Here is a 23696-nt window from a genome sequence, read left to right on the forward strand (position 1 = left end):
CATTTCAAGTGTATAAATTCCAATAAGCAGCACCAGCTTTTTAGATTGGATGTGTGCATGGAGAAATCAACTTTGTGTAAGCCTCAACATTACTTTTCTGTTAATAGCTAGGTGAAATTGTTAATTTCCATCAAGACTTATGGTGATCTTGTGAAAGAGAGATCTGCCATTGGGGAATGCCCCTGAAGGTGACTGAGGTGAGACCCTCACATGGCCAGACACCTCTGTGGCTTCTAAAATACTGATGGCAGCATTTATAAATATAGCTGTTGCTGGCTGTGATGACTCAAAGTATGCCATTCTAAATTGATTTGTATTGCAATACTGTTTTTTCCCCAGTATCCATGGAAACATAGTTCTGAGACATGAGATAGCAAAAGGGAGAAGCTTAATGTTACTGTGGCAACTCATGCCTACTTGAGTTATTTAGAAATGCCAGATTTTCTATAATATTATAATATGCCGGTCTGATAAAATGATATGTTTCAATGTTCAGAATTTGCACATTGAAATGTGTGTAGCAGGCCTGCACAACCTGTGACTCTTCTTCTGTTTTGCCTCCAACTCCCAGAAGCCCTAGCCACTAGCCAGCTTGTCCAGCTGGCCAGGAATTCTGTGAGTTGGAGGCCAAAACAGCAGTAGGGTTGCAAGTTGTGCAAGCCTGGTTTATAGATATACAATTTTCTTGAAAGGGGGTTAATATTATAGATCACATTTCAGCCTTACATGATTTTTAATGTTTTATTGTATAATATTAATATTAATGAAATGCAATTTTCCTTATTAGGACTTGTATTCCTAAAATATGGAAGTATTCTTTACAGTCTCTGCAAATCACTCTTTTCATACCAAGAGCCAGGTTGTTGAGGATGGCCTTTAACTTAATGATATAGTTCATATTCTTTCGTATACAGAAAAGTCACATGCTCAGTCACTAGTATATCTAATTAAAACAATTTGGTTATAGTACAGTAGAATCTCACTTATCCAACGTTCTGGATTAACCAACGCAGTCTGCCTTTTAGTAGTCAATGTTTTTATAGTCAATGTTTTCAATACATTGCAATGTTTTGGTGCTAAATTTGTAAATACAGTAATTACTACATAGCGTTATCGCGTATTGAACTGGTTTTTCTGTCAAATTTGTTGTAAAACATGTTTTAGTATTTAATTTGTAAAATCATAATGTAATTTGACATTTAATAGGCTTTTCCTTAATCCCTCCATATTATCCAACATATTCGCGTATCCAATGTTCTGCCCGCCCGTTTATGTTGGATAAGTGAAACTCTACTGTAATGTGAAAAATCTGCCTGAGATTCTGAAGAGCTGCTGCTAGAGACAATACTGTGTGACTAGTCTCATCTGATATTAGACAGTGTCCTATATTTAAATGACTTTTAAATGCTCATGTTTGCCACCTCCTTTCTCCTGCTGATCTGGAATATGCTGGACTGAACTAATAGTGATAAAATGACATTTTGTTACAGATTGCATGCGTCTCAGCCATACTGTCTGGGAAGCTGCTAGTTGCTCTTAAGGAAATATGGAAAAATTGATTTCAAACTTAAAGCATTTTGCATGAAACACTAAGTATGTATTTATTATTTTTGGCTTCTTCTTGAAGCTGAAGAGCTATCACACGTCACTACGGCCTAGAAGATGCCATCTTATAGGTCATAAAGGAGCTCTACACCAAGGTATAACTCAAAACAGAGCTTGAACATTCAGGTATAACTTAAATCCATGCTATTGTTCCAGACAAAAATTGTACTGGTGGTAATTTATTCACTTTTACCAAAACTTTTCTCAGCAGTAGTACTCAATGTAGCTTACAAAAATATAAACAAAAATATTAAAATACCTACATAAAGCATACACAAAAGCTGATGGTATTACATGGTTAATTAAGACCATTTAATACAAACCAATTAAAAAGCAAAATATAAAATTAGTAGACTAATTCACTAGTAAAAGCATTTGTAATCTGATCCCCTATACTTATTAAAATAGAAGACTTTCTACTGGCTTTGGAAAGGACAAGGAGGGAGCAGCTACTAGACGCTCATAGCTTGGCCTGCAACCTAAGGCTGGATACAACGTTTGATTGTAGCTTCTTTTTTTTGTTTAGAGTGGAAATGTAAATGATTACTTGCTGGTTGAGATGAAAGAGCAAACGTGTTGCTTCATTAGGAAAGGAGGGTGAGTATAGTGAAAGAATAAAAGCAAGGAAGTAGCGTTTGAGGTTTGATAGAATATGTCATATTCTAAGTATTTGAATATTAAGTCTGATAATGAATAAATGAGAAATGACAGTATGATATACAAAATAAGTGCAGGATGACTTTTGTAATACTTCATGTTTGATAATGAAAAGATACTCAATAAAAATTCTTTTTATTTGCACTCCCCTCCCTCCAAATTTGTTACCTGAAACATGTCCACCTGATTGTTTAGGTGAAAGATTTCAGAATTGCAGTCAGTATATACCACAATACCATTTTATTAGATGTCAAACAAGCTTAAATCATAAAACCATGGTTGTAGGCTATATACCCATTTACATTTTTGTAAACTTAATTTTTCATATCTTAAGAATAATCATTTATTTTAAAATATGTGTGGATGGTATTGATGCCAGTGTAAAACCTTGTACTCTGAGCCATCAGAGGAATTAGATAAGTTACCTTTAAATTTCTAAACCATCTTTTTGGTAGCAGTACTAGACACTAAGCTGCAACGGTAGAAATCGAGTGTTTCCCTGACAACTGATAAAAACACAAGTGTATAAAAACCCGAAGTGGAAGGATGCAGCATTCAGAGATAGTGTGGGCTGGGACATACTTATGGTAGCATATAAAGCTGGAGAGAGAAAAAGCCCTGCTGAAGAATAGTCATTAACTCTTGACGTTGGGTTGGGATTTATGGAAGAGCAAGATTCCTTCCCACAAATTTGAGGATGGAAGAGCTTGGCCAAATCTGATTCTAGTTGTGCTTCAGGTATGTCTTTCTTCTTGCACATATTATATCTAGAAATAATAAACCAGACTCTTTTCAGTGCAGTCGCGTGTTCTTTAGGTTCCCATTGTGCCCTGCCTTTTCTTGTGCCTTCGGCTGTGCTGTTTCCAGTACTGATTAGAGTCTCCCCCACCCTTTTCCATGTCAGTAAATCAGGCTTTCTTTTTATTCCTGTTTAAAACTTTGCATATTATACGTGTTCTCTTGTTTTTCTTGTCTATTTTGTAAAATCTTATCTCCTCATCTTCATCCTTGCAGTTCTTACAGAAAAGGAGTGAAGCTGGAGTCCAACTGAAATTAATGAACGGATGTGTGAGAGTAGTTGCTTGATAGGAGCCTTTTAATGTATGCTTTTTTGGCAGGATTTGTGCTACACTGGTGTTTTGTCGGATATTTAGCATATACCAGGCACTTAGTATGGAACTCATGATGGTGCAAATGTAGTAAACAGTTGATACTCCAGTAATATTGAATTAGTACAGGGAAAATGTAGTCTGGAAACATAACAACTAGGCATGTTTCCAGTGTTTCATTTGCTAATAAAATATTTAGTAGTTAAAAGAAATTGTTGAATTTCTGTGAATCAGAAAACTAAGACCTCTGGAAAAATGTGAATGCAGTGAAATGACTGGATGTTAACAATTACTGTCAGTATTCAAATCATAAAATGCTTCAGTATCTATGACAGATTATTGCAAAGCTGTGTCCTGTAAATAGTTACATGAAAAAGAAATTATGAAAAGAGATTTGTAGATGTGATAAGAAAAATCATCCGGAAGGAGTTAGTCACTGCACACTATTGAGCAGGGACTATTTCTCAACTGAGGAACTTGGTGCCTGTGATTCTTACTGAAATGCAGCACAGTTGCTGTTCTTAACTGTGGGATATTGACACGATGGCCAAATACATGTACTTCTGCTGTACTACTGACTGCATCTTTCCCCATTTTCATGATGTATAACCAAACAAGAGTAACTAAGTTTACATATTCTGACAAAACGAGCTCCCTGACTCCTAAAGGCTTTTGTGTTAACTGGCAAAACCGTTATTGATGTCAGAATGGAAGAGCTCTTGAAAGTTGAGAATGGAAAAGTTATATTCTGGGGTTTGGGCGTGTAGAGTAACCTCTGTTTATTTATCACAGATGTAAAAAATAGAATAGTCCTGTTTATAGGCACATGCATTTCTGTACCTTTCTATGGATTAAGATAGAATTAACAATCTGAAAACCCAAGAATGGAAAACATGCCAGTATTACAAAAGTTAGGACGTTACTATTGACTGTTAAGAAAGGTCATATAGTGGCTATATCCCATGTGAATAGAACCTAAGTTCTTCAAGAAAGGGTAACACTTTTTGCCTCTGATGAATAAATATATACTGCTTTTTATACAGTAATAAAATACTATTTTTTCTCTCTGAATATCTTTGGTGTCTGTAGTTACTAGGCTTGCTCAAATAATTCGTTTTCCCCGTTTACCGTTATTGATTCGTTATTTTCGTTTGTTTTGAAGCAATATCGAACCTTGGTTGTCCACACGCCTGGATATCGCGGTTTCGAACCGCGATTGGCCGTTTTCCGTTATGGCGCCTTTTTTTCGTTTTTAAAAAATGCTTTGGCAAATCATCCAAACTTGTTTAAGTCCACTGGGGCAATCTAGCGTGTTGTTTGCACCTTGTAGCCAATCAGAGAGCACGTTTAACCAGGGGGAGGGGCTGGTAGGACGTCCTGAATGAAAACAGCGTGCACACGCCTCGTGGCTCAGTCGCACTGGGAATTTTGGAGAGGGTGGAAGGGAGATTTTGGTGCAGGCACTGGCAGGCAGGAAAGATTGCTGCGTCACAGCATGGCTGTGTGAAGACCGGGAGAAAAGGTGGGGTGGCTGGCTGAGTTTGGGTGGTGTGTGTTAGTTGGGTCTTTCTTTTTCTTTTGTTTTTGCAAAGGGCTGTCCTGTGGGTGTTTTTTTCCTGGCGCAGCAATTTTTCTGCTGCACCATTTTTCTTCTTGCGGGCGGGGTGGGCTTTCTCCTTTCTTTTTTCCACGCAAAAGTGTTTTTGGAAATAAGGGATCCGAGCCAGGGACGCTTCCTGATAATCCTAAGCCAAGTTTGGGAAAGAGTTGCATATCCCATACTTCCCTGTACAAAATACAACTCCTTTTGGGGAAAGAAGAGGGGGTGCCTTTGTCCCTTCACCGCTCTCAAACACAAGCGGGGCTGCTTGTGTCTCAGCCAGGGACGCTTTCTGATAATCCTAAGCCAAGTTTGGGAAAGAGTTGCATATCCCATACTTCCCTGTACAAAATACAACTCCTTTTGGGGAAAGAAGGGGGGGTGCCTTTGTCCCTTCACCGCTCTCAAACACAAGCGGGGCTGCTTGTGTCTCAGCCGGGGACGCTTCCTGATAATCCTAAGCCAAGTTTGGGAAAGAGTTGCATATCCCATACTTCCCTGTACAAAATACAACTCCTTTTGGGGAAAGAAGGGGGGTGCCTTTGTCCCTTCACCGCTCTCAAACACAAGCGGGGCTGCTTGTGTCTCAGCCGGGGACGCTTCCTGATAATCCTAAGCCAAGTTTGGGAAAGAGTTGCATATCCCATACTTCCCTGTACAAAATACAACTCCTTTTGGGGAAAGAAGGGGGTGCCTTTGTCCCTTCACCGCTCTCAAACACAAGCGGGGCTGCTTGTGTCTCAGCCGGGGACGCTTCCTGATAATCCTAAGCCAAGTTTGGGAAAGAGTTGCATATCCCATACTTCCCTGTACAAAATACAACTCCTTTTGGGGAAAGAAGGGGGGGTGCCTTTGTCCCTTCACCGCTCTCAAACACAAGCGGGGCTGCTTGTGTCTCAGCCGGGGACGCTTCCTGATAATCCTAAGCCAAGTTTGGGAAAGAGTTGCATATCCCATACTTCCCTGTACAAAATACAACTCCTTTTGGGGAAAGAAGGGGGGGTGCCTTTGTCCCTTCACCGCTCTCAAACACAAGCGGGGCTGCTTGTGTCTCAGCCGGGGACGCTTCCTGATAATCCTAAGCCAAGTTTGGGAAAGAGTTGCATATCCCATACTTCCCTGTACAAAATACAACTCCTTTTGGGGAAAGAAGGGGGGGAAAAATATGATCAAAGCGGTTGAAAGTGCCGGGTTTCAGAATGTGTCCTGCATGGCCCATTTGCTTCACAATACCGTCAAGGAAGGTTTAAAGAGCCAGGAAGAGCAGTCGGCCAGCAACACAAACATCTCCCTGCTGATCGAGCGCTGTAGAAAGATCGCGGGCTACTTCCACCGGAGCATCAAGGCAGCCCGGCAGCTGAGAGACAGGCAGAGCCTTGAAGGCCTCCCGCAGCACAAGCTGCTCCAGGACGTCTCGACTCGGTGGAATTCAACCTTAAAAATGCTCGAACGCATGGTCGAGCAGCAGAAGGCGGTACACGGCATCTCCCTCACTTTGGTTGCGCCTGTTAGCAAGCTTGTTCCAACTAAGCAAGAGTGGGACACCATCTCCCAGCTATTAGACGTACTAAAGCCATTCAAACATGCCACTGAGACCCTTTCGGAATCAAAAGCCCTTCTGAGCCAGGCAGTGCCCATGGTCTTGAGGCTAAGGAGGCACCTAGAAAGGCTTGGGGCCGGTCGGACACTGGACTCCCTGGCTGGACCGCTGACACCGCCGGTCCAGGAGGTGGTGAGGAGGTTGTCCTTTGCTGTACGGAAACGCCTAGAGCCACTTCTTTCCAGCAAGGTCCATATGCTGGCGGCCTTGTGTGATCCACGGCTAAAGTACAACGTCTGCCCAAAAGACTTTACCGTGTGGAAGGCCCAACTTGTTGACCTTGTGAGGGAGGTCTTTGCTGCCAGGGTGGAGGAAACGGGCACAGCGGCCCCTCTTCCAGAAATGCCTGTCACCCCCAGCACTAGCGCTAGTGGCGAGACTGAAAGTCCCGGGGAGCCGGTAGGGGGTTGCCGTAGGGATACGGATCTCCAGCCGCGAACAGGAAACGTTTTCTTTGCAGAGACGGTGGCCATACTTGCCTGCTCTGAAGAATCCTCTTTGCTGGCTTCTGCTCAAAAGGTAGACTCGGCCGAATGCTCGGTCAACAGATACTTTGAGGAGCCTCCTGAGATAATTTCTTGTGATCCATTGTCCTATTGGGCTTCACGTGAACACATGTGGCCGGATCTGTCGCACGTAGCCCGCCAGTTCCTCAGCTGTCCTCCCACCAGCGTCCAGAGCGAAAGGGTCTTCAGCCTAGCGGGAGATGTGGTCACGCCCCACCGCAGCTTGCTGGACCCTCAAACAGTTGAGAAACTTGTTTTCCTGAAGGCCAACCTTCCTGTGTTGAATTTCCCAGATTTGGATTTTGAGACCGACTGCTCCTAGAGCAACAGTTCTCCTCCTTTAAGCAACTCTGCTTCAGAGTAAGTTTGGCCAATTTTTTGGGCGGCCGGGCGGGGGGGTGGCCCCTTTGGACTCTGTCCAACAACTCTCTCCTCTATCCTACAATGCTTTCCTCTCTCTTTTCCCTTCCTTTCTCCTCTTTTTCATCACTCAACGTTGCCCACTGTCGTTTTTGGGTTCATCCATCTCAAGGGGCCGTTTCCCGAATCATTGAATCATGGAATCATAGAAAAGTAGAGTTGGAATAGAACTCATGGGCCATCGAGTTCTCCCCCAAGACAGACGCAGGAAGTTTCATTCAAAGCATCCCCGACAGATGGCCATCGAGCCTATGCTTAAAAGCTTCAAAAGAAGGGGCCTCCAACACAGTCCGGGGGAGACAGTTCCACTGCCGAACAGCCATCGCGGAGAGAAGTATCTTTCATTTGTCCCTGTTGAACTTAATATACTTTTGGCCCATCTCTGTATTCGGAAGTTACAAAACGTTTTCTCTCCTGTAATACTGACTCTGTAGAGGTAGAAGGATATTCTGTGGAAAATTAGTCCATAAAAGCCAAGGTAGGAAATGCTTCCTCTTTGTGTTCTGTTCGGATTTCATTCAATTCCCTTTTTTTTGGGGGGGGGGGGGCAAAAAATATTTCCATCATGAGCCATGACTGTTAGGTCTTCTCCAGATCCTCGCAGTTCCTGTACAGAAAGAGCACTGTTATATTTGATGTGGATACTTCAGATAATCATTTTAGGTGTAGGAATACGCCAGACTCTCACTTTACAGAGGTATCTGTCCATCTGAACCTTTTAGGATGTCTTTATCCGCTGGGATTACTACACCTCGACCTTGGCCAGAACTTCTCTAAATTTTCATCTTTCACTGTCCCATCGGCTTGAGCGGGTGTGGTCGCCGCAGTGGCCATGGGACGGCCGCCTTTGGGTCCCCTAGCCCTCTGCCCGCTTACGCGGAGGGTGCCTTTATAACTCGGAGGGGGGAATCATCAAAGACAGTGGGACACCTCCGCCTTTGCCAGCATTTCTCCAAATGGTTGTCTAGTGTCCCTTCTCCTTTATATGCCGTGGTCTACGCTGTGGTCGTTAAACGGCCGCTTTTGGGTCCCCTCCCCCTTTGACCTGGCACGCAGAGGGTGCCGTTCCCCCTTCAGGACGTGTGCCTTGCGGCTGCTTTCGATGTGTGGGCGCAGGTTACGCCGAGTGGGAATTGCCTTTTGCTGGCTTGTTGGTAAAACGATAGAAGAGGTACATGCCCTTCCCCTTGGGTGGTGGGGTGTTGGTGTGGGTAGAGGCTAAAGTCGCAAAAACAAAAAATTTTGTGGGAGGGCCGGGCCGAACTCTCAGGGATGCATGCCGGCCAACTGTGGCCAGCTCAGGGTGGGGTCTTTGCTGCCCTTTGTTTTTTTTTTCTTACTTTTCTTTTTGCTGCCTCTCGGACTACGTGACGCCAGACTCTAATTGTACAGAGGTATATGCCGTTCCCCCTTCAGGGCGTGTGCCTTTGCGGCTGCTTTCGATGTGTGGGCGCAGGTTACGCCGAGTGGGAACTGTCTTTTGCTGGCCTGTTGGTAAAACAATAGAAGAGGGTGGAACGATCAAAGACAGTGGGACAGTCTCCCATCACCCTGAAAGGCTGTGATTGACGCTGTTGCTGCGGAACGGCCGCCTTTGGTTCCCCTTGCCCACTGGTCGCGCACGCGGACGGTGCCGATTGCCCGTCAGGGCGTGTGCCTTTGCGGCTGCTTTCGAGGTGTGGGCGCAGGTTACGCCGAGTGGGAATTGCCTTTTGCTGGCTTGTTGGTAAAACGATAGAAGAGGTACACGCCCTTCCCCTTGGGTGGTGGGGTGTTGGTGTGGGTAGAGGCTAAAGTCGCAAAAACAAAAAACTTTGTGGGAGGGCCGGGCCGAACTCTCAGGGATGCATGCCGGCCAACTGTGGCCGGCTCAGGGTGGGGTCTTTGCTGCCCTTTGTTTTTTTTCTTACTTTTCTTTTCTTTTTGCTGCCTCTCGGACTACGTGACGCCAGACTCTAATTGTACAGAGGTATATGCCGTTCCCCCTTCAGGGCGTGTGCCTTTGCGGCTGCTTTCGATGTGTGGGCGCAGGTTACGCCGAGTGGGAACTGTCTTTTGCTGGCCTGTTGGTAAAACGATAGAAGAGGGTGGAACGATCAAAGACAGTGGGACAGTCTCCCATCACCCTGAAAGGCTGTGATTGACGCTGTTGCTGCGGAACGGCCGCCTTTGGTTCCCCTTGCCCACTGGCCGCGCACGCGGACGGTGCCGATTGCCCGTCAGGGCGTGTGCCTTTGCGGCTGCTTTCGAGGTGTGGGCGCAGGTTACGCCGAGTGGGAATTGCCTTTTGCTGGCTTGTTGGTAAAACGATAGAAGAGGTACACGCCCTTCCCCTTGGGTGGTGGGGTGTTGGTGTGGGTAGAGGCTAAAGTCGCAAAAACAAAAAACTTTGTGGGAGGGCCGGGCCGAACTCTCAGGGATGCATGCCGGCCAACTGTGGCCGGCTCAGGGTGGGGTCTTTGCTGCCCTTTGTTTTTTTTCTTACTTTTCTTTTCTTTTTGCTGCCTCTCGGACTACGTGACGCCAGACTCTAACTGTACAGAGGTATATGCCGTTCCCCCTTCAGGGCGTGTGCCTTTGCGGCTGCTTTCGAGGTGTTGGCGGAACGTTTCGCCGAGTGGGAACTGTTTTTTGCTGGCCTGTTGGTAAAACAATAGAAGAGGGTGGAACGATCAAAGACAGTGGGACAGTCTCCCATCACCCTGAAAGGCTGTGATTGACGCTGTTGCTGCGGAACGGCCGCCTTTGGTTCCCCTTGCCCTCTGGCCGCGCACGCGCACGGTGCCGTTTGCCCATCAGGGCGTGTGCCTTTGCGGCTGCTTTCGAGGAGTGGGTGCAAGTTCCGTCTCGTGGGAACTGTTTCTTGCTGGTCTGTTGGTAATAACGAGGGTGGAGTGATCACAGACTGTGGGACAGTGTCCCATTCACCTTGAAAGGCAGTGTACTCAACGTTGTGGCGGCAGAACGGCCGCCTTTGGTTCCCCTCGCCCTCTGGCCGCGCACGCGGACGGTGACGTTTGCCCGTCAGGGCGTGTGCCTTTGCGGCTGCTTTCGAGGAGTGGGCGCAAGTTCAGTCTCGTGGGAACTGTTTCTTGCTGGTCTGTTGGTAATAACGAGGGTGGAGTGATCACAGACTGTGGGACAGTGTCCCATTCACCTTGAAAGGCAGTGTACTCAACGTTGTGGCCGCAGAACGGCCGCCTTTGGTTCCACTTGCCCTCTGGCCGCGCACGCGGAATCACTGAAAGAAGTGGGACACCTTGGCCTTTACCACTTCTCAAAATTGTCTTCTTTTACTGTACCATTGCCTTGAGCGGGTGTAGTCGACAGCATGTGATGATAATCTTACGCAGAGTAAGAAGTAGAGAATCAATCCACTCAGAAACTCTTTTGCTATTAAAAACAATTACTTAATTATGTCTTCATGTTTCCTTTGGAATCAACATTTGTGCTTTGTTTCTACTTTGAATTCATTTCTACTCCATTACACACAATATCTTTCATAATTGTGCTTCCTCAAGTTTACTTTAACTGTATACCAACAGAAGTCATTTCCCTCTATCCAGCTCATCTGCAGGAGAACTTTAATAACCCCTGAAAAACACACTAGTCTTCCCTGAAGTGCAACTCCATGGAAACATGAACCTAACATCAGAGCCTTAAAACCTTCCTCTTCCAAAAAGCCTTAGAGGTCTGTGTGGTCGTTTGTAGCCTATTTAAGAATTGGTTGCCAGGCCAATAGTATTTCGCACTGTATTGTTTTTTAACTGTCAAACTACCTCCTCTTCAGTCCTCGGACTAGAGCCGTGTTTTTACACCACTGTTTTTTAAGCTGGTAATGCTGTTTGCTGACTGTGACTTCAGTTTTATCTTATGTCTTATTGACCCAACATGAACACAGAAGAGTCTCACTGATCAAAGCTGAACGGGCCTACCTGAGCTGAAATAAGCAAATTTCTTGGATTGGACTTGTTGAAGAAAAGCATATAACACATCATATGAGGTTATGATTTTCCTAATAAAGCACCATAAATTCATGTTATACAACCAAGGAGACATAAGAAGTCGTTCTATATGCTGAAATGATATGTTGCTATTGCTTACTTTATGAATTTGGCTGCAAAATATCACAATATAATGGAATCATTGACTACAGAAATGGCTAGATTTTTCCAGAGGCTTGACGGTTTGCTGTTATGGAGTGTATCTTTGTGTCATGGGTTGTGGGGGGTGGGCGTGGGGCCGGCCAACAGTGGCTGGCCGCCCTGGTCTAAGGGGAGTGGTCCCACATTTCAAAAGCAGACGTAAAGAAAGCATGCCCTTCCCCCTGTGGGTTCAGCGGTGTGGGCGTGGGGCCGGCCAACGGTGGCCGGCCCCCCGGGTCTGAGGGGCTTGGGCCCACATTTCGAAAGCAGACGTTAAGAAAGCATGCCCTTCCCCCTGCGGGTTCAGCGGTGTGGGCGTGGGGCCGGCCAACGGTGGCCGGCCCCCCGGGTCAGAGGGGCTTGGGCCCACATTTCGAAAGCAGACGTTAAGAAAGCATGCCCTTCCCCCTGTGGGTTCAGCGGTGTGGGCGTGGGGCCGGCCAACGGTGGCCGGCCCCCCTGGTCTGAGGGGCTTGGGCCCACATTTCGAAAGCAGACGTTAAGAAAGCATGCCCTTCCCCCTGTGGGTTCAGCGGTGTGGGCGTGGGGCCGGCCAACGGTGGCCGGCCCCCCGGGTCTGAGGGGCTTGGGCCCACATTTCGAAAGCAGACGTTAAGAAAGCATGCCCTTCCCCCTGTGGGTTCAGCGGTGTGGGCGTGGGGCCGGCCAACGGTGGCCGGCCCCCCGGGTCAGAGGGGCTTGGGCCCACATTTCGAAAGCAGACGTTAAGAAAGCATGCCCTTCCCCCTGTGGGTTCAGCGGTGTGGGCGTGGGGCCGGCCAACGGTGGCCGGCCCCCCGGGTCTGAGGGGCTTGGGCCCACATTTCCTGGTTTTTTTCTTCTCTCTCTGTCTCTGGGAAGCGTGCCGGCCCACTGTGGCCGGCCTAGTATTTCAGGGTGTGGGCCTTTTTGGCCGTGGCTTCTTCTGTCTTTTCTTTGGTCTTTGCTGCCTCTCGGCCTACGTGGCCGAGTTTCCCCCGATGCACCGCCTCTCTCTTCTCTCGCGGCTGTCGTTCTTTACCCCTTTATGAGAGTTTGCACCGAAGCCTCCTTTGGGGCGGCGGCCCCTCTTTCTTCCTGTCTGGGAAGCGTGCCGGCCAACGGTGGCCGGCCTAGTATTTTAAAGTGTGGGCCTTTTCGGCCGTGGCTTCTTCTGTCTTTTCTTTGGTCTTTGCTGCCTCTCGGCCTACGTGGCCGAGTTTCCCCCGATGCACCGCCTCTCTCTTCTCTCGCCGGCTGTCGTTCTTTACCCCTTTATGCGAGTTTGCACCGAAGCCTCCTTTGGGGCGGCGGCCCCTCTTTCTTCCTGTCTGGGAAGCGTGCCGGCCAACGGTGGCCGGCCTAGTATTTTGAAGTGTGGGCCTTTTCGGCCGTGGCTTCTTCTGTCTTTTCTTTGGTCTTTGCTGCCTCTCGGCCTACGTGGCCGAGTTTCCCCCGATGCACTGCCTCTCTCTTCTCTCGCCGGCTGTCGTTCTTTACCCCTTTATGCGAGTTTGCACCGAAGCCTCCTTTGGGGCGGCGGCCCCTCTTTCTTCCTGTCTGGGAAGCGTGCCGGCCAACGGTGGCCGGCCTAGTATTTTAAAGTGTGGGCCTTTTCGGCCGTGGCTTCTTCTGTCTTTTCTTTGGTCTTTGCTGCCTCTCGGCCTACGTGGCCGAGTTTCCCCCGATGCACCGCCTCTCTCTTCTCTCGCCGGCTGTCGTTCTTTACCCCTTTATGCGAGTTTGCACCGAAGCCTCCTTTGGGGCGGCGGCCCCTCTTTCTTCCTGTCTGGGAAGCGTGCCGGCCAACGGTGGCCGGCCTAGTATTTTGAAGTGTGGGCCTTTTCGGCCGTGGCTTCTTCTGTCTTTTCTTTGGTCTTTGCTGCCTCTCGGCCTACGTGGCCAAGTTTCCCCCGATGCACCGCCTCTCTCTTCTCTCGCCGGCTGTCGTTCTTTACCCCTTTATGCGAGTTTGCACCGAAGCCTCCTTTGGGGCGGCGGCCCCTCTTTCTTCTTGTCTGGGAAGCGTGCCGGCCAACGGTGGCCGGCCTAGTATTTTGAAGTGTGGGCCTTTTCGGCCGTGGCTTCTTCTGTCTTTTCTTTGGTCTTTGCTGCCTCTCGGCCTACGTGGCCGAGTTTCCCCCGATGCACCGCCTCTCTCTTCTCTCGCCGGCTGTCGTTCTTTACCCCTTTATGCGAGTTTGCACCGAAGCCTCCTTTGGGGCGGCGGCCCCTCTTTCTTCCTGTCTGGGAAGCGTGCCGGCCAACGGTGGCCGGCCTAGTATTTTAAAGTGTGGGCCTTTTCGGCCGTGGCTTCTTCTGTCTTTTCTTTGGTCTTTGCTGCCTCTCGGCCTACGTGGCCGAGTTTCCCCCGATGCACCGCCTCTCTCTTCTCTCGCCGGCTGTCGTTCTTTACCCCTTTATGCGAGTTTGCACCGAAGCCTCCTTTGGGGCGGCGGCCCCTCTTTCTTCCTGTCTGGGAAGCGTGCCGGCCAACGGTGGCCGGCCTAGTATTTTAAAGTGTGGGCCTTTTCAGCCGTGGCTTTTTCTGTCTTTTCTTTGGTCTTTGCTGCCTCTCGGCCTACGTGGCTGAGTTTCCCCCGATGCACTGCCTCTCTCTTCTCTCGCCGGCTGTCGTTCTTTACCCCTTTATGAGAGTTTGCACCGAAGCCTCCTTTGGGGCGGCGGCCCCTCTTTCTTCCTGTCTGGGAAGCGTGCCGGCCAACGGTGGCCGGCCTAGTATTTTAAAGTGTGGGCCTTTTTGGCCGTGGCTTCTTCTGTCTTTTCTTTGGTCTTTGCTGCCTCTCGGCCTACGTGGCCGAGTTTCCCCCGATGCACCGCCTCTCTCTTCTCTCGCGGCTGTCGTTCTTTACCCCTTTATGCGAGTTTGCACCGAAGCCTCCTTTGGGGCGGTGTCCTCTGTTTTTTTCTCTCTCCCGGGGATGCGTGCCGGCAAACTGTGGCCGGCCCGGCTTAAAGTATGGGCCTTGTCGCCTGTGGCTTTTTATTTCTTTTCTTTTGTTTTTGCTGCCTCTCGGCCTACGTGGTCGACGTGTTTCCCACTACTCACCGCTTCCCTTTCCTCTTCTCTCGCGGCTGTCGTTCTTTAGCCCTTTGAGCGAGTTTGCACCGAAGCCTCCTTTGGGGCGGCGGCCCCTCTTACTTCCTGTCTGGGAAGCGTGCCGGCCAACGGTGGCCGGCCTAGTATTTAAAAGTATGGGCCTTGTCGGCCTACGTGGTCGACATGTTTCCCCCGATGCACCGCATCTCTCTTCTCTCGCGGCTGTCGTTCTTTAGCCCTTTATGCGATTTTGCACAGAAGCCTCCTTTGGGGCGGTGTCCTCTGGTTTTTTTTCTCTCTCTCTCTCTCAGGGATGCGTGCCGGCAAACAGTGGCCGGCCCGGCTTAATGTATGGGCCTTGTCGCCTGTGGCTTTTTTCTTTCTTTTCTTTTCTTTTCTTTTTGCTGCCTCTCGGCCTACGTGGTCGAGTTTCCCACGATGCACCGCATCTCTCTTCTCTCGCCGGCTGTCGTTCTTTACCCCTTTGTGCGATTTTGCACAGAAGCCTCCTTTGGGGCGGCGGCCCCTCTTTCTTCCTCACAGGGAAGCGTGCCGGCCAACGGTGGCAGTATTTTAAAGTGTGGGCCTTTTTGGCCTACGTGGTGGACATGTTTCCCACTATGCACCGCTTCCCTTTCCTCTTCTTTCACGGCTGTCGTTCTTTACCCCTTTATGCGATTTTGCACAGAAGCCTCCTTTGGGGCGGCGGCCCCTCTTTCTTCCTCACAGGGAAGTGTGCCGGCCAACGGTGGCAGTATTTTAAAGTGTGGGCCTTTTTGGCCTACGTGGTGGACATGTTTCCCACTATGCACCGCTTCCCTTTCCTCTTCTTTCACGGCTGTCGTTCTTTACCCCTTTATGCGATTTTGCACAGAAGCCTCCTTTGGGGCGGCGGCCCCTCTTTCTTCCTCACAGGGAAGCGTGCCGGCCAACGGTGGCCGGCCTAGTATTTCAACGTGTGGGCCTTGTCGGCCTACGTGGTCAACGTGTTTCCCACGATGCACCGCCTCTCTCTTCTCTCGCGGCTGTCGTTCTTTACCCCTTTGTGCAATCTTGCACAGAAGCCTTCTTTGGGGCGGCGGCCCCTCTTTCTTCCTGTCAGGGAAGCGTGCCGGCCAACGGTGGCCGGCCTAGTATTTCAGTGTGTGGGCCTTGCCGGATGTGGCTTTTTCTTTCTTTTCTTTTCTTTTCATGAAATCAGCGGGGAGGATGGGCGGGTTGTGTTTCCACAGAACACCACTCAAAGAAACAGTTACAGGTATCCAATACTGTTCTAAATTGCTCGACAACAAAATGATAGAATCATAGAAACATGGCACCAAACATCATAGAATCATAAAGCTAGAAGAGACCATCCAGTCCAACGCCATTCTGCCATGCAAAAACAATATACAGTAGAGTCTCACTTATCCAACACTCGCTTATCCAATGTTCTGGATTATCCAACGCATTTTTGTAGTCAATGTTTTCAATACATCATGATATTTGGGGGTTAATTTGTAAATACAGTAACACACACACATATGCAGGGACTACACCAATTTAACAAAGTTTCAGCCACAAAAACAAAGTTTCTGAAGTAGAGCAATGACTTTCACAGTAAAGACAACCCAATTTAACAGGAAATAAGACTTTCAAACCAGGAACAGATTTCTGCAATTATTAAAAAATGGTTTATTATAAAAGCTATGAAAATTTGCCAAAAATCAGAGGATAAGGGAAACGTTCCACATTTTGGTGAGCTATCAGTGTTAAATGTGTTCTACCACTGTACCAAGTTTGAAGAAGATCACTCAAAAAATGAGGGTGGGAGAGCCCCCTAAGTCCCCCCCCCTTCGGGCTGTTTTTGGGCCACCGCGCATGCGCGTCCGCCATTAACGAATTAATTTTGAAAATAACGAATTTTCGTTAATTTCGAAAAATTTTGGGGGCCAAATTCGTTATTAGCAACAAAAACGAAAAACTGCCCCCTCTAGTTTTGAAACGAGTTTAGAATCAAATTTTTCATGGATCGATCAAGCCTAGTAGTTACTGTAGTTTCCATGGTGCTTTGGATTTTTGCCAAATAAAATTCTGGTGATTATGAGTGATTTAATAGTCATTGCTAGTTGTGTCTTTAAGCCTACACACAACTATGAATTCTGAGTGAATTTGTTTATTTTGCTAGAGAATAATTTAAAATGAAATACAATTATTTTTATTTTTGGGTGTGTACGCATCAGCTTGTCAGGAAATAATGACTCCTGACCTTCTGTTTCTGAGACAAATAAGTCATGCTAAAGCTAGGGCAGAGCTTTGAAAACTCCCATTAGAAAAAGCAATTATAGGTTGTATGTTTTCCGGGCTGTATGGCCATGTTCCAGAAGTATTCTTTCCAGACGTTTCGCCCACATCTATGGCAGGCATCCTCAGAGGTTGTGAGGTACCATAGATGTGGACAAAACGTCAGGAGAGAATACTTCTGGAACATGGCCATACAGCCTGGAAAACATACAACAACCCTGTGATCCCGGCCATGAAAGCCTTTGACAACACAAAAAGCAATTACTTCCTATTCCTGTTCCAAACCACCAAAGCAGTAGTAGTAGTAGTTGTTGTTATTATTATTATTATTATTATTATTATTATTAACTTTATTTATACCCCACCTTTTTCCCTGTGGGGACTCAATGTGGCCGAAGAGCTAATTACTATCTGTCAAGGACAGAACGCCACAAGATAAAAGATAACAGAGTTTATTGGAGTTACAGCACTCAAAATGCCCGTAAAAGACAAGGGCTAGGCAAACACTAGCCTAAAAAGTAAAAAGGGGCAAGAAAAACGTTCAAAAGATAAACCGGATTAAACCGGAGTTTAATCCGGGTAAAATCAAAACAGCTTGCTTCAGCCTGGGAACAAACAAAACAGAAGCTGGTGAACAAAGAGTTCAAAGGAATGCAACTAATTGGCAGCAGAAACTTCTCTGCTGCCAAAACTATGTTCTGAGTAACTTTAAAGGTTACTCCTCCACACAGCAGACAGATTCCCGATACAAACTCAGCAGACGAGGGCTTAGCAGTCAGCGAGGTCCCAAATCCGTTCCGAAGGTCGTAAGGTAGATGCAGACGTTTGTAGTTCACCAGGTCCAATACAGGTAGGAGTATCCGAAGCCGTAGTCAAGCAGTCCGTATGTCCAGTACAAGCAGATGGCGTCCGTCAAGAAGACGACGGAAGGTCAAAGCTATTAAGATTAAGCAGAGGTTGCACAACAAAACCCCACACAATTCCTCCCGCCGTCTGAGCCCAATGTCCGAGATAACTTACGTAGTCAGCAAACGAAACACACCCGTCTTCAGGAAACTTCCCACACAGATCCCAAGCGTTCGTCCAGATTACCTTGCCCAACGCAATTTGCTATTGCTCCCAAACCCCATTTTATGCCAGTTACAAGTCCTCATCACTATCAGCTGCCCTCCTTAGCCCGGGCGTTTCCTCATCACTTTCCTCATCAGAGCTGGAACACCTCTGACTACGCCCCACAGCATCCCCAGCTGTGGATCCCGTCCCATCCCTCCAGCTTGCCCATGGATCTAATCCTGAAGGTCCCCAATCGCCTTCCATTCTATCATTGCCAGTGGCACCCAAATCCTCCCTTACACGAGTCCATTCCATATCATCTTCTTCCGAGCTAACCATCTCTTCCTCCATTCTCTCAGTAAACCCTTCAAAATCATCCTCGTCAGATGGTTCTGCAAAGATATCTCGCAGCCGCTTTCTTTCTCGCTCCTCGAGAGTATCTGACTCTCGAAGAGTCTTACGCCCACGTCTCCCAGTAGCAGAGCCATGAGGCTCAACCATAACACTATCATTGTAATTTTAAAGTACTTTACTTTCTAGTTCAGGAATAACTAGATATTGTCCATTTGATTGAATAATATATGCATTGCTGTTGAAAACATAAATGGAAGATGGCCAAGTTAATATATGGTTAAATGGTCTCAGAATTTTGCTTGTAATAATGAGATATTAGGTGTGATTATGCCGACCAAGGGCAAGATGGATGGACGGTATCCTTGAAGTGACTGGGTTGACCTTGAAGGAACTGGGGGCGGTGACGGCCGACAGGGAACTCTGGTGTGGACTGGTCCATGAGGTCACGAAGAGTCGGAGATGACTAAACGACTGAGCAGCAGCATGCTTTCCATGAAAATGCAAGTTTGCAATTTGAGAGTGACCAGGAGTACTTTTGCCCAGTTAAAACTAGTTTGCCAATTGTTTCTGTTTATGGAGAAATTGGATTTGGTCATGGCAACACATGCTTTGGCATATCCTATTTGGGTTATTGTAATGCATTCTAGATAGGGCTATCTTTGCCAGGTGCTCAGAAACTTAAATTGGACCAAAGAGCTGCAGTCAGATTGTTGACTGTGTTGGCTATAGGGGAGTACAGAACACCTTGGTTACAGCAGTTCCACTGGCTGCCAGTCCATTTCTTACCATAATTCCAGGTGATGTATAGAGATAAGAAGAGGCAGGCATTGCTGTACAGTAGTGCACAGTCCATGGTTGGAAGAACAGAATAACACCTTTTGTGATTTTGGTCACCCTTCTCTGAACAAGCTGGCACGTATCTAAAGAAGGGCAACCAAAATGACCAAAGGTTTGGAAGCCAACTCCTACCAGAAGCGGCTCAGGAGGCTAGGTATAGTTAACTTGGAGAAGATAAGGTTAAGAGGAGACACAATAACCTTGTGCAACTATTTAATAGGGCATCACATTGAGGATAGGGGCAAGCTTTTTATCTGCTGCTCTAGAGATGGCAGATGGAACAGTGGATTCAATCAAATGACAAGAAAAGAGATTCCACCTAAACATTAGGAAGAACTTCCTGATGATGGGAGCTGTTTGTCAGTGGAATATGCTGCCTCAGAGTGTGGTGGAGTCTCTTTGGATGGCCATCATTGGGAGTGCTTTGATTGTGTGTTTCTGTATGGCAGGGACCCGATGGCAGGGGATTGGACCCAATCTTTAGAATCTCTTCCAATTCTAGGATTCTAAAGTTTTTCTCATAATGTGATGCATATCTGGTTAAAGTTATATCAATTCTTTGAAACAAATTTCAAAAGAAATTCCAGAATTATAGGATGTTACAGGTGTATATAAATTTGTATATGAGGAATATACATTTTTGTACTTTGAAGCTAAAAATCCCAAATAAGTTGCCACTTGTTATATTTATTGTTACAGTGAACATGCAAGTACTTTGAACAGTTCTTGTAACTACTGACATGTGATAGCGAATCCACTGTCAACAAGCATCAGAAATATGGCAATAGTAATGCTTGTCTTGCCTCCAGCATTGTTGTAAGAATGCAGTTTGGCAGTGTATCCATTATGCATTGAAAAATACTATTTAAAGGTTACGGATGAGATTTTAGCAGTGCTGTGGCTGAACTGAGGATCCTTCCATACAGGCCCTATATCTCAGGATCTGATCCCAGGTTTTCTGCATTAAACTGGATTATATGAGCCCCACTGCCAGATGATCTGGGATAAACAGGAAAACTGGGATATAGGGTCTGAAGGGCCCTAAGTCCTCAGTGATGAAATTCCCTTAATCAGCATAAGCACTTTGCATTGTTTTAAACTTGTATATTGTATTTTATGACTATTTTATGACTGTTTTAACTGTTTTAATCGTTTTAGTTTATTGTATATCAGTGTAACGGCATCAATTGCCACTTGTAAGCCGCCCTGAGTCCCCTCGGGTGAGAAGGGCGGGGTATAAATAATTGAAATAAATAAATAATAATAAATTTGGATGGTAAACCTTCAATAATTTAGGTTTTTATTGTATTTCTTCTGATGTGCTCACTCATAACAATTGGTTTTTTAAAGGACCATTTACCTTGTGGAATAATTTCAGTAGAATAGACCTGCTGAATTGGATGTTGCATGTTAAGTCAGCAATTAATCTCACCCTAGGTGAGATTAGCTATTAGATTTACATCACAATTCCCTGTAAAAGTGAATTCAGATTATGGAATTCATAACAACACATTGCCTAGATAAGCTATACATGATAGATGAGATATGCATATCTTAAAATAAATAATGGGAAGTGAAAAGGTCTGCAGCTATGTTCAGGGTTTTCCCCTAGGTATGCAGAAGTATGCTTGTTTATGCATGAAACAATTTGAAAATATCCTGCCTGAGAAGTATACATGATCATTCATTGTGTCGAAAATTCTGAGGTAAGTTTCTAATAAATATCTTGAGAGGGAAGAAAAAGGGGAGAAATAGAAAAAGTGGTTACTGGTTTGAAGGCCTCTACAAGATTTATCTTGTAGGGATTATGATTAGGGTGTGTATGTGGCACCAGAAGGCCCTTCACTATGTAAGTATGTTTCAGAAGGAAGAACAGGAAAAAGAAAACTCTTGTCCGAGGTCACATATGTCCCCATATGCATATATAGTTGTAGATATCCTGGGAGCTCGCATTTGAAACAGATAGATCTTTGTATACATAGATATACAGATTTTTTTTGTATTCTTCTTGCTGCCTATACCTGTTTGTACAAATGGGTCTGTTTTGTCTGTGTTGTCACCCAACAAATCAAGCATGACTAAATATTTGTAGAACTATATAAGACCTTTTTTCTCAACCTTTGGTCCTCCACGTGTTTTGAACTTCAGCTCCCAAAAATCCCAGCCAATTTACCAGCTGTTAGGAATTGTGGGAGATGAAGTCCAAAATACCTGGAGGACCAAAGGTTGAGAGCCACTGATTATAAGAAATGATCCATTGCATCTGTAGTATGCATGCGTTGAAGTGTTGATTCCAGTTTGTTCTGGAGGCCATCAATGTCTTCCATTTTCCTTTTACATGAGCTTTTATTCTGCAGAATTTGAGTACCCTCACTGAACTTGTGTTGGCAAGTGGATTGTTCTTATTTTCCATGCTATGATTGTATCTTTGTCTGTGCATGGTGCTTTTGAAAACTTTGGTGTTACCCTGGGACTGTTGATCCCTTCCTGTTATGTGTGGGTGCTCTTTGGCTGTATAATTAGTGTAGCATTCAAACAGACAGAATTTTTTTTACTACTAAATAGATAATTGATAATGATTACAGGGAGCCTAAAGGAGAAAATGATTGCAATGTAATTTTGAAATCTTGTAAAGTGGTCACATAGGTAACCCATAAAACATTTATTGAAAGAAAGTAAGGTTGTTCCTGTGGTTTTCTATTACTTCTTGTGCTTTACATAAGTAGATGAAGCCCTTTGATTAAAAGAGTGGTAAGAGAGTGCAAGGGAAAAGAGTTTTTCATTTGCACCTGATAGTTTTTTTTTAATCTTTGCAACTGTTGCTCTAATGGTTTTGAAACCCAGTCGAGTCATTTCTTTACGCCCACACAGAACTGCAGTAGTACAGACGCTGTAGCAGGAAAACCATATTACTAGCTAGAGCTATTAAACTCTCCCCAAACCAAGTGTGGGCTGAAATAACCCTCTTCTTCTTTTCTCAGAAAATCTTCTGTGCATCTTTTGCACATAAGAAAAGAAAACACAGGAGAGGAAAAAATCTAAAAGGCAACTCGGGCTTCTCTTTGTTCCAACCTGTTTTCAGTGAAGTCTGAAGCACCCTTCTGGCCTACGGACTTGGCCATCTAAAGGTTAGCAACAGATACGTTGTTAATTTTAGGGCGTATATATTTGATGAGATTCTGACAAGAACAGAGCAGGTTAATTTCGCTGTGGATGGTTTGATACAGAGACTGCTAGGATGAGATGGAAGAACTGCTTTTCCCCTGATATTCATAGAATATTTACAAAAGAAATCTGCATTAGGGCTTTTTCTTCAATATATATTTAGTATCCTTTGCTTGAGCTTTGCAAACTTTGAAATATGAATAAAGATGGTTGTCTTCAAAGAGAAATATACATGTCTGTTAGTGTGGTACAGGACTACGGACTTCAAACTCTTAATTGGAGAAAGCTGACTGTGAATTTTACAAAAAGAAATTTCAAATATTAATTGCAAGAAGCCTCTTGTTTGTGCAACATGTTGGAAAAATAGGACACAAGCTAAATTTAGTTTCCTCTGAAAACTGATCTGAAATTAATTTCCAGCAGTAATATTGTCCTTATTCAGTTCAATTTAAATGAAGGCTATTCCTAGAATTAATACGCCGGGGTGGGGGGTGGGGGTCATATTAAAATAACATTGTTTAAATAGTAAAAGGCCCCTTAAACAAAAATTTCTTGCATGCTTTTAATGCTAGAAATCAATCTTTCTAATGTTTCAGCTTTTCAGATAATCAAGAGAGAAGAATTAAGCAGCAATCCTTTAAAATGATATATTTACCTTTGGAATATAAACAGACAATTCTATAATTTGTTCTGTAGCCTTTGTAATAATTTCCTCTGTCTTCCTGATATATTATCTAAACTAGCTTTTATAATGTAAGTGAACCTTGGATACAAATGTTTGTTTGTTAAAATATGTCATTAGAAAAAAGTTTCCTTCCAATATTTATTGATAGTACCTGAAGAAAGTCTGGGCTACCACTACTGAAAAATGTTTTATAAATGTCCTTAAGCAGCTTTATTTTACCACTCCAGATTATAATTCCTAGCACAAATTGATATTACAGTGTGGAGATGGCTGTCTCTCGTAAATCTTAAAACCAGTTCCTTAGAAGATAATCAACATTTCTCAATTGATAAAATATATAATGACTTCAAATGGAATAAAGCCCAAGAATATGAGCTTCCTCAGTTACTGTCAACTTAAAAATATGTTGCTAGGAGGCTAGTTTGTTAGTAAAGGGAGCCAGAAACAGCATAGCCTTGTACAGGTTGAGTATTCATTATCCTAAATGCTTGGAACCAGACGTATTTTGGATTTTCTTGGATATTTTCAGTTCTTGCATATACATAATGAGATCTTTGAAGTGGTCCAAGGTCTAAACAAGAAATTCATTTATGTTTCATATATACCTTATACAAGTTGAGTATCCCTTATCCAAAAT

The 23696-nt window shown here is 45.4% G+C and overlaps 1 protein-coding gene across 7 annotated transcripts in view; it reads left to right on the forward strand.

Moving 5' to 3' along the window:
• Nucleotides 1-23696, forward strand: part of znf831 (zinc finger protein 831) — a 72922-nt gene that overhangs the window by 5796 nt on the left and 43430 nt on the right. The window contains exons 1-2 of one of the 7 annotated variants that reach the window (XM_008122893.3): nt 924-3000; nt 22191-22337. The exons of 1 other annotated variant lie outside the window; for it this stretch is intronic. The gene's annotated coding sequence lies outside the window, so the exon portion shown is untranslated. Of the gene's footprint in view, nt 1-923; nt 3001-12292; nt 22338-23696 lie in introns of those variants that run through there. 5 more of the 7 variants (XM_016998305.2, XR_010005638.1, XR_010005637.1 and 2 more) reach the window with 5 other exon arrangements.

The sequence above is a fragment of the Anolis carolinensis genome, chromosome 4, assembly GCF_035594765.1.
Source record: "Anolis carolinensis isolate JA03-04 chromosome 4, rAnoCar3.1.pri, whole genome shotgun sequence".
Classification (NCBI taxonomy): domain Eukaryota; kingdom Metazoa; phylum Chordata; class Lepidosauria; order Squamata; family Dactyloidae; genus Anolis; species Anolis carolinensis.